The following is an 11,842-nucleotide window of genomic DNA, read 5'->3' on the forward strand; positions in this document are numbered from 1 at the left end:
TCAATTGGAGGAAAATAAAACATGAATATATATGCTAATACAAATCTGCGCAAATCAAAGCACTCATTGGATTTAGGATGTTTCTGAGGTTCTAAAAAAAAGAGAGATTTTTCAATAGACTAGATGAGGAGACTAATGATGCATGAATTGTTTAAATAAATTCCAGGTTTCTGGAATGAAAAACTGGGTAAAAAATGGTATGATAGGGGGAGAAGTTTGGAGTCTTTTATGATGCTAAGTGAGATACAGACGGCTAACTAATATATATATATATAATATTTGTTAGGCAATAAAAAAGTTTAAATAAAGTTTCTTATAAATCTTTCATTTGATTGAATATTCTTACTAATGTCAGTTCATAGTGAAAATGACCTAGAAAGTCATTCTTATTGAGAACAGCCATCCTCACTAGGCCAAGGGAATTTAGATAGCATTCTGACTTACTGTCTTACTTGGCCTTTGTGCCTCATGCTTCCATACCTAAGCTTTAATGGTCTCTTAATTCTTTTGAATAGATTATCTTAGAATGATGCTTGATGTATCCTGGATGGAATATCCTTCCCTGCTAACTAGTCATAGGCATAGCAACTGTGTAGAACACGTAATTCTTCAGGAAATTCAGAAGGTTCTATTAAAATTTAAATGCACAGACCCTTTTAAGAAACAGTCCTAAGTCTAGGAATATATTTTGTAGGAATCCTCCAAATGGAAACAGAAGTAGATTATCGATGGTATTCTTTGCAGCATTCACTCATTGATTCATTCTATTATTAAACACCTATTTCAGGAACTATACTATACACTAGGAATAAAATAATAAGCAAAATAGATCCCCTACATGTCTTCATGAAGATCATAGATTAGTAAGAAAAAAATCAAATAGTCACACAGATGGTTAGATATAAATTGTGAAAGTAGTATGAAAATAAATACCGGATGCTCTGAGAACATGGTGGTGGAGTAGTTACACTAAGATATACTAAAGTGACTATTACTGAGTTAGTTACATTTAGCCTAACATTTTTTACCACATATGAGTATGGTAAGAATTACGATTGAGGGGGGGAAAAACCCTAAAAGTGGAACCTAGTCTATGAGATCAGATAAATATTCCCAAAGGAAATGACATTTCATCTGAAATATGAAAAGGGAGAAAGCAAGCAGGGAAGACAATTTTCCAGACAAAGGAAACTACATGTGCAAAGGTATGATAAGGTATAATTTGGGGAACTAAAATAAGGTCATTGTGTTGTTAAACATTTCAAACTCTGAAAGAAACCCTTAAATATGTTTAATAAAGAAAAAACTAATTCTGCTATACCTAGAATATGCAATCCTATGAAATAATATAGATAGATGTTAGACGATTTATTGTTTATTAAAAACAACAAGAATGTATCTCAAAACAATGCTTTTATTTAGGAAACTGCAAATATATATGTATGTGTGTATGCATATGTAGAGGGTTAATGATTTTATAGTCCTTTGTATATAAAAACAATATTTGCCTTTATCATTATTGGGTTTTTAAATCATTATTGTTTTTTAAGATATTTCATGTCCTACTCCCTTGACCAATCCAAAGGAATTTTTTTTTCTAAGCTTGGCAGTTGTCTGGTAAGTAGGGAATAAAAATCAGGCCTCAACTATGATTCAAACATATATGATTTGGGCATCTATTTCAGAATATGTATATTTGAATTGCATTGCTGATATTCACAAGAAGTTGACACATTTCCAGTGTCCTATCTTATTCTTTGTTTTTATTCAAGATGATAAAATAAAAATTGTACTGCCATAAAATCTAACTATGCATTATACAATTTTTCATCAACTACAGTTGAAATATTTACCAGAGCAGATGACAGAAGAAGCAGGTTTGAGGGAAAAATAATCAGACCAGTTACAGAGAAACTGAATTTTATTTTAGGTCATTATATATATATCACTAAAGTAAGACAAGTTGACTGGGATTAATTCAATTAGTTTTCTTTTTTTTAATTTGGGGGTGGACAGGTCATTGCATCAGGGAAAATGAGAGGTTGGACTGTCAATAGAAAATGTTCCATGGAACATAATTTGTGATTTCTATCCAAGTTAATCAATATGTGATACTGAAACCCAAAGGATAAGGAAAGGCAAATTCCTCGATTCTTGGGATCTCATAGTCTGAAGTGAAGTCTGAATTTTTGCTAAAAAAGAAAGAAAGGAACAAAAATTTGTAGCAAATTTAAGGTACAAAATGAGTAGTCTATATCCCCAGAACTGAGTAAGAGTAAACAATTTGGGAATTTTGTGGGCAAGATATCCATAGTATGACATCTAGGTGACTTTTCAGTGTTTGTACAATATATTGCAGTAGCTATTATATGTAACAAAATAAGTCCAAAAATGGACTAGCATACTCATGGTATTTCAAGTTACTGGATGGGATAGGCATGGAGAGCTCCACAGAAGAAAACGTCAGGATCCACCTTGATCATTAATTTCTTTATTATTCAACAATTATTGATGGAGCATCTATGACTACATCAAATTATTTATCTATCAGTGATACAGCAGTGAAATACACTGTCAAATTAGTCACTTTAATGGAACTTATATTCAAATGGATTCTAGAATATTATACTAAGCACATATCTAAAATAAGAGCCAGCAAAAGAGCGTGATGTGAGGCTGCTAGAGATGAGTGTGAAAATGGGAGTGGAAAAATGTGTTATCATCTGAAGTGGGAGAGAAACAAAAATAGAAATGCTGAGAAGAGAGAGACTGAGAGGTCATGTGCCCTATTGATAACTGTATTTTCTGTAAATATGTGAACAATCGTTATCACACAATGCAGAGGGTGGAATGTGCCATATAAGAAATAAATAACAGCTGAATAGGTTCAGAAGGAAGATATGCATAAGTATGAGAAAAGATGCCCACACTCTAGCTGCACAAGTAAGAGATGTAGCTTATGAATGAATATATGCCACAAGGCTGAAAGAGCCAGGTTCCTTCCTAAATAGTCTTTGTATTTTCTCAGACTCTGGCACATGCAGAGTTTTGTCACCCTAAATGGATACAAAAATAGCTCTATGACCTGACATCTTGATTGTAAGACTTTCCAAAAAAACAGGTGAAGAGGTGCACTGCATATTTTATAGTGCCCCTAACCATCCCCAAAAGAAGTGTTTCTATTCTAAAGTGGTTACAAATAAGCAAACAGAAGAGCAAACATGAATATTTAGCATGACTCTTGGTACTGTTAGATGTAGAAGGTATAGCATTCAAGCCATATAGAATATATTAGATAGACCATTGCTGCTGAACTGTCAGTCTCAATGCATTTGCCCTTTCAAAACAGTAAAATGCATCTGAAGAATTGTGAAAGAATATCAGTATCATAGTGAATCTGGAAACCTTCTGATTAGCTTGTTCTTCATTAAAAAAAAAAAAAAAAAAAACTAGGTTGTATTGAAAAGTGTTAGCATTATTCTATAGCTAGTTTGTCCTGTAAGCAAAACATGATAGAGAGGTTCTTTCCTTGGCAAAGAATTGGCAAATCTCAATGAGCCATTTTTTCAGCAGTGATATTGTCTTTCATGTATTTATATGTTTTAGCATATGACACTTTGAATGTGCATTGCTAAGATTTATTTGATAGGGTACTGTCCCATTTTCATTGCCCCATTTTGATTTTTTTCCCTTTTCTTTCCTACAGATAATATAAATCAAAATCTTAGTGCCATAAAATCTAATTGGACATCTTGCAATTCTGCATCATTATAAAAGAATGCTATTTATGAACAATGCTTTATGTATTTGAGCGGTTTATTTTCCTCTTCTGTAAGATAATACAAATGACAATCAGCTTAGGAACCCACACATGGCAGATTTTCATGGTACTATTATATCAGTTTAGGTGCTGTATATGAAACCTGATGAGCCTAGTAATAACTTCAGAAAGTGAGGTTATCAAAGGAGTGCCGATTTCAGCAGGAACTAGAATCATCCACAACTGGCAATCTCTATAGACTGCCAAATTACCCAAAATTCTATTCTGCAAAGCAGTAATCTTTAATGTTCCAATAAAAAGTAACTCTTTTTGGGATAGCTATTGTGCTTGTAATTGCACACTCAAAAACTAATTTGCATAATATTGCAAAGGACCACAGGAAATGTACTGATAAAAAAGATAATTTAAGATGACTGGAAAGCCATTTGTACCCATGCTACTCTGTCTTCATTTATTCTTCACTCAGTTATCAAGTATCTACTCTGTGCCTGGCACATACAAGTCACTGGGAATAAAGATATAAAAAGAAACATTCTGGGGCGCCAGGGTGGCTCAGATGGTTAAGCATGGACTCGATTTTCATTCAGGGTCCTAAGATCAAGCCTGGCAGGGGCTCTACACTGAGCCTGGAGCCTGTTTAAGATTTTTTTCTTTCCCTTTCCTTTTGCTCCTTCCCTACCACACTCATTTGCTCGCTCTATCAAATAAATAAACAAATAAATAATAAAAAGAAACATTCCATGCCAAAAAGGAGTCCATATTTTAGTGCTAAAAATAATAACAAGCAGTAAGAGTAGTGTCTGGTATTTCTTACTTATACAGAGATATATATCATGGCTATTTAGGGGTTGGGGTTGAGGGCTTAAGAGTCACGAGTCAAGGAGGTTACTCAGATGAGAAGGCATTTGATGAGTTAGAAACAAAGACAGGGAACTGGAAAGAGAACTTCTATGTAGAGGGAGTGTCTTGTAAAAATTCATAGAAAATGAAGAAGCTAGGTACATTTTGTATATTGAATATAGTTCAGGCTAACTAAGAATGAAAAAGAATGAGGGAAAAAATAGGAGAGTACAAACTGGAAAGTTAGAGAGCCAGCTAATAATAAATTTTTGTGCCATGCTAAAGACTTTTGATTTAATGTTGAAAGCGATTAGAATCCATTGAAAAATTTATGTTAGAACATGTTCTAGTCAGATTTGCATTTTAAGGAGATCACTGTGGAATACATTTTAATGAGAGGAAAGCAGCAGGATCTGCTAGGAGGGCCTGACAGTCATCAAAACGACTGATGATATAGACCAAAATTAAGTTAAAGGACTGGGATGGAGGAAAGGGAATGAACTGTGAAATATTAAGAAAGCAGAATTGACACATGCTGGTAGAAGAAAAGGAAGGTTACGGAGCCAAATGTTAATCTGTTCAGAAAAATTAATGTTTTTAGTCAGAATTCAGATTCTATCTAAAATCTTATAATACTCAATTTTAACTTTACAAAGGATTAGTCCAGTGGACTTTTTTGATATATTTTATTTAAACAGTCTCAATACACTTTTTCACCATTAATTTTTAGTAGAGCATATATATGACACTATATATTTTACTCCTATTTTTGTTATAAGAATAAAATAAGCTAATATCTATAAATTCATTAGTTCAGTATGAGGCACATGCTGCTTTTTTTTTTTAAGATTTTATTTATTTAGTCATGAAAGACAGAGAGAGAGAGAGAGAGAGGCAGAGACACAGGCAGAGGGAGAAGCAGGCTCTATGCAAGGAGCCTGATGTGGGACTCGATCCCGGGACTCCAGGATCATGCCCTGGGCCGAAGGCAGGCGCTAAACCACTGAGCCACCCAGGGATTCCCACATGCTGCTTTTTAAAGGAGCAAATATAAGTTAGAAAACAACGGTACATTTCACATGCATTTTATCTAAGTACATGTCTGAAATAGCAAAATTAAAATTTATAAATGAGTTTTAAATTTAATCCTCCCATTTAACTACCTGGGAAGTTTTTGAAAGTTTCTGATACTTTTCTTGTTGGGAGTGGTTTAACATCTAACATCTGTTTAAATAACATTTAACATCTGTTAAATAAGAGTACTGAATTGTTGATTCATTATTCTCCAAGTTTCTAAACGTTTTGGAACTTTTTTGTATTTCCAAACATAACATTTTCTTTTAATTTTTCCATTGATTTATTAATGTGGTAAATGCTAACAAATGTTTACTTTGTGCCTGGCACACTGTTTGGTAGCTGAGGAATCAGAGGTGAACACAATAGATAATATCTTTTCCTCAGTGAAATGGAGTATGTATCTGTATATTCACTTGTGTGTTTATGAGATATATATATATTCTCCAAAATGTTGCAATATTGACATCTGTTCCTTATAGATTTAGATGTTTGTGCAAAAAAAAAAAATTAACTCAGGAGACATCTATTAAGAACTTAACCCTTTCCAAGAGCTGTGCTAGAGCTCATTTTTATGCAAGCCTGTGTGCTATGCTGAAATCTGGGTATGCATATAAAATAAAACCATAAGGTATCTGTCATTTAAAAGCTAGCAAAATTTACCACAAAAAAACATAAGAATAGAAACCTAGAGATACCCTTCTGATATGACATTAAACTGTTGTAATGTTAGGCTCTTTCAGAACGTCTGCTGAGAGCAAAAACCAATGTCTGCAAAATTAGATTTGCAAGGCAGAACAGTTATTATATTGAATTTAGGCTAAATAATGATCAAAATCAGAAAATGGATTTTTGTGCTTCCATTTATGATGACAAAATTTCTAAACTCATTTTTTGTTTTATGTTCTCATCTCCATTCTACATCTTTTGGTTTGTTTTTAAACTAAGTACCCCCAACATTCTCTATTACCCCTCACTTTTATTGTAATGTTGGAGTACTCACATGAAAAATACTTTACACACCATCCATTGTGTATGTGATATATGACCCCATTCTCTCTCCCTTCAATGCATAGCTCAATTCTCAGGATGTTTCCTTGGTAGTTTCCTGAATCTACATTTTTAGTTTTTTTTTTTTTTAATCATATATTCTGCTCTTTTATTGCTTCATCTTTATTTCCTTATATTATCTTGTATGAATTTAATGTTCATGTGGAAAATACATTTAATCCTTAATTCATTCTGACTTGTACCTTTGCAATACTTTAACAGTCCACTATCTGTGGCAACACTGTAAATCTTATCATGGGATGGAATTCATGCTTATCCTTACCTAGCTAGATCCTGAATGTTATAAAAGCATTTCTCATCTAATAAAACAGAATTGGAGGTAACCAGCTCTCCCTTCTCTGCAACCATAGTTTGGTCTTCATTTCACTCAAATTATTATAATTAATTAATTAATTAATTAATTTTTAAAGATTTTATTTATTTATTTGAGAGAGAGACAGAGATAGTGAATGACAAAATTGTACAAATAATAAAATAACAAAATATAAGTAACAAAAATAATAGCAGGGCAAAGGATAGAAACAGAAATATGTGACCTTGAGCTATGCTGTATTATCCCTAAACATTTATTTATTTAAAGAGAAACTTTTCTTTATATAGAAATAGGAAGGTCATGGTTGTGTTTCTGGGAATATGCAGGAGGAGTTGGGAGAATGACAAAATGGGTAATTTTATCTATTACCTGCATATGTACTAGAGCCACCACTGCATATAAGAAAATCTTTGCAGCATCCATTAAATTTCATATTAAAGCTCAACAAACCTCACAATTTTTCAAACCCTTCCAACAAAAATGTGATCCTCTCTCTACTATCCTATTCCCAAACCAACTCCTCTGTCTTCTTTCTTGCTGCTCCCCAGGAGCTCTCATTTGTTCTTTTGACATCTTTTCTTTCTTTGCAAGCATTTTCCCCCAAAGGAGAGACAAAGGGCACACATAATTTTTGAAGCATTCAGTTTGGGGTTATTGATTTTATTTTTCTGTAAGTCGTCTCTTCCTGCTGCTTGTCTCTGCTTTGCCAGCACCAAGCTTTCACGTGTGTGAACAGATTGAAATGAATAAGCATAATATTGACTTTTAAAGAATCATAAGGAACAGAAAGACCTGGAAGGGCTTTTATAGTCCTCTAGTGTAAATTCCTTCCTGTTACAGATGGATGAATTGAGTCGGGATTGGAGGAGGAACTTGCTTAGGGTCAAACACATTGTATTGAATCAGATACAATATGTCAAATGTTGTGATCCCACAGAATTTGTCATAGCACAGTGAAAGTGCCTGTTAGAGTTACTTTGCAGCCTTAATATTATGCCACATGTGGGCTAGACTATATACAACCTCACATTCCCTAGTGTATGCTGTTATTAAGAAATGTTTAAGGATATAGGAAACAAACAGGGTGGCTGGAGGGGTGGTGGGTGGGACGATGGGGTAACTGGGTGATGGGCGTTAAGGAGGGCACGTGATGTAATGAGCACTGGGTGTTGTATGCAACTGATGAATCACTGAACTCTACCTCTGAAACCAATAATACACTGTATGTAAGTTAATTGAATTTAAATAAAATAGCAATTTAAAAATATTTTTTTAAAAAATAAATTTTTAAGGAGCCCTTAATTTTTTTTTAAGGAGCCCTTAATTAAAAAACAAACAAACAAAAACAAAAAACAAAAACAAAAACAAAAACCTTAGCATATGAAGTTTCTTTTTGGCCTAGTTCTGCTGGATATTTTTCATGGTGTTTATTTTCTTATTTTGTTGTGATTGTGTAGTATAAATGCAGAATCCTACGGTTTCTTCTAACATTTTTGTGTTCATTTACTTCTGCCTATTGGTGCATTCAAGCACAAATCACACTAAATTAAATTTTGAGGTTTTTTTTCAGTAGACACATTTAGTTTGAATTTTGGCAAATGATTGAAAAACCATGCAAGATTTGACTTGTGGTTATCAGTTGTCACCTGTGACTTTATTTCCATTGAAGAGAGAATAAAAATTCAGCAGGAATTCCTTCCTAATCCCTTTGGCATACTGAATTTCTTTCCTTTTTTCCTTTTTTTAATTTTTTTTTTCTGAATTTCTTTTCAATTCACTCTTGAAAATAAAGACTAAGGATTTTATGTAGAGGTATATTCTTAGATTATCACTTTTGGTGAGTTCTAGCTTTATTTTTTTTAAAGATCTTATTTATTTATTCATAAGAGACAGAGAGAGAGAGAGGCAGAGACAAGGCAGAGGGAGAAGCAGGCTCCCTACAGGGAGCCCATTGTAGGACTCCATCCCAGGACCTTGGGATCATGACCTGAGCCAAAGGCAGACACTCAACCACTGAGCCACCCAGGTGCCCCTGTTTTTTTAAAAATTCTCAACTTGAAAGATTCCACTTAAGTTTGTATTTACATTGTGAGATTGAAATTTACATTTGAAAGGATACCTCTTATTTTACCCATAGGCATAGCTTCTCTACAAATATACACCTTCCTGGATGTATCTTCAGATATTAATAGGTCAGTGGATTCTTTGCGTTTTTAGTCACTTATACTTTTGTTTAAGACTGGTAATAATAGTGATCCCATTTATTAATTAAATTAGTTCACCAAATACTTTTAGGCTTACACTATTAGTTACATTCTTAGGATACAAAGTTACACCAGAAAGATAACATCTGCAGCTTAACAGAATTTATGTTCTATTGCTGGAAATGGATAAGTAATTGCAATGAAAGGGCGTGTACATTATGCTCTGGTAAATATAAGGTAGGTGTAACATGATTGGAAAGATGTGCTATACAGAGTAACAGTTTCCAAGTCTATGAGGATGTTTCAAGCAGAATAAACAGTGTGTTACAAGTACTAGAGATAGAAAAAGCATGTCAAATTGGAGAATAAGTTTAGTAGAGTTTACTGAATTATGTGAGACAGATAAAAGGGAGACAGCATACAGTGTCTTATACTATTTGTTCTGTGTATAATATAGGCAATGAGTGACCCTAATCTTGCCCATAACTTACTAAGTATTTCCAATGGAAACAGAATTCTTAAATTTGTTTCCGTTTTCTGTTCATTTTACAAAAAGCTGATTAGAGAAAAAAAATGATTTCCTATGATTTGTACCTGAATCATGTGCTTAGAAGAAAATCTTATTTTTTCATAACAGCTGTGCTATATAAAGAATATCAGGATGCACTGAAATCACTCATATCCTTTCTTTTATGACATGATTGCTCAGTTAATTATATACATCTTAAACATGTAAAGAAAAGAGAACAGATGGTAAAGGCTTAGTTAAGAAGAGACAAGTCCATGAAAATAACCTTATTCAACAACTTGAATTTCCTTTCTCAAATTATTTTGTTCTATGGATCAGAAAATGATGCTACTGTTGAAGAAAAAGGAAAATTCAAGAGCATAACTCTAATATCAAAGTCACCGATGTATCACAAGGGTCACATTACTGCTATTGCTAGTGAAAAACAAACAAGAAACAAGTATTTCTTAAGTGCCCATAGTGAACAAAACTTTGCTTGAAAGAAGATAGTAAACTTCTAGTTTGAGAAGACAACTATCTGGAACCTTAAAACCCTTCCTGATCCATATATTTTATTTTATTTTTTTAAATATTTTATTTCCTTATTCATGAGAATACACAGAGAGGAGAGACAGAGGCAGAGACACAGGCAGAGGAAGAAGCAGGCTCCATGAAGGGGGCCCGACGTGGGACTCATCCCTGGTCTCCAGGATCACACCCTGGGCTGAAGGCAGCGCTAAACCGCTGGGCCACCCAGGCTGTCCTGATCTATATATTTTAGAAATGAAATTATAAACTCAGTAAATTCTCATTATTCCCTATTATACATATAGATCATATGCCTAGAAGAGGAGATCTACTCTTTAAAAATAAATACTTATATTACACACACACACACACATTGAGCCTTGTCAGGCTTTTGTAATGCATTAAAGTATATCCATCCCTTAGCTCATTTAGAGACATGGTATCATTTGTATCATTTTTATTCCTTTTCTTACTACCAAGCCCCCACAAATTCCATTTTCAAATCACACCAACTTTTTCCAAAAGGAGTCCCCAAACCTGTCTCCATGAATCCATTCTTACCGATTTATAATCCATTCTCTTCAAAGGTTCTCAAAACTTCTATGGGATCCTTTTGAAATGTTAATTGAAACTGCAACTTTCAAAAATAAAATAAAATGAAATAAAATAAAGAAACTGCAACTTTCATGGCTAAAACATTTTAATGGGAAAACCACACAACAACAGCTACAACATCAACAAACAAATCTCAGGATTTACTAAATTTTCCAGCATCAGCCTAACTGTATAGCTACTTCTGATATTTTAGGTTCAGCTCACTAGTGGTACAGAATAAAGATTACTGCAAAGACTATTAGAATCAAAGTTAAACACACTTAGCTCAATTACTTCATGTTTTCAATAGGATTATTAATAATAACTGTTATATAGGATAGTTGTAAACATTTAGCAAAAAAGTGTCCTTTTTCTGGTAGAAAATTCTCTTTTTTAATTTGAATTTTATTAAGGTATGATTGATAAATTGTGTACAGTACATAGATAGCCAAAATGTACATGGTGATTTGATATATGTATAGATTGTGAAAGGATCACCCCATCTAGCTAATTAAAACCTCTGATTGAACATTCTTAATATCCAATCTATACATTTGTTTATAATGTATATGTATAATGAAATAATAATAGGTCATCTGTCTTTTGGAAATGAGAATTATCTCAATTGTACATATTTACCAGAGTGTGAATCCAGGATAGAAAAAGACTATGTTTCACTTACCATTTTCTTCAAATGCTTTACCCTCTGCCTGGTTCCCAATAGCCAAAATGCTTGATAAAGTGACTGAATGTCAGGAATAGAAAGATCATATAGATAAGTATAGAATGTGGCCTAGATATGTCATTAAGTTTACAGTGTTTTCTTTTAGAGTATGATATTAGTGTAACTCAGTGATTATTTAAGGGAAAAATTGATCACATTTCTGAGACATATGCCTGGCTAGATTCTCTGACTTATTTTCTCTGCT

This window comes from Canis lupus, chromosome 10 (genome assembly GCF_048164855.1).
Source record: "Canis lupus baileyi chromosome 10, mCanLup2.hap1, whole genome shotgun sequence".
NCBI classification, from domain to species: Eukaryota; Metazoa; Chordata; class Mammalia; order Carnivora; family Canidae; genus Canis; species Canis lupus.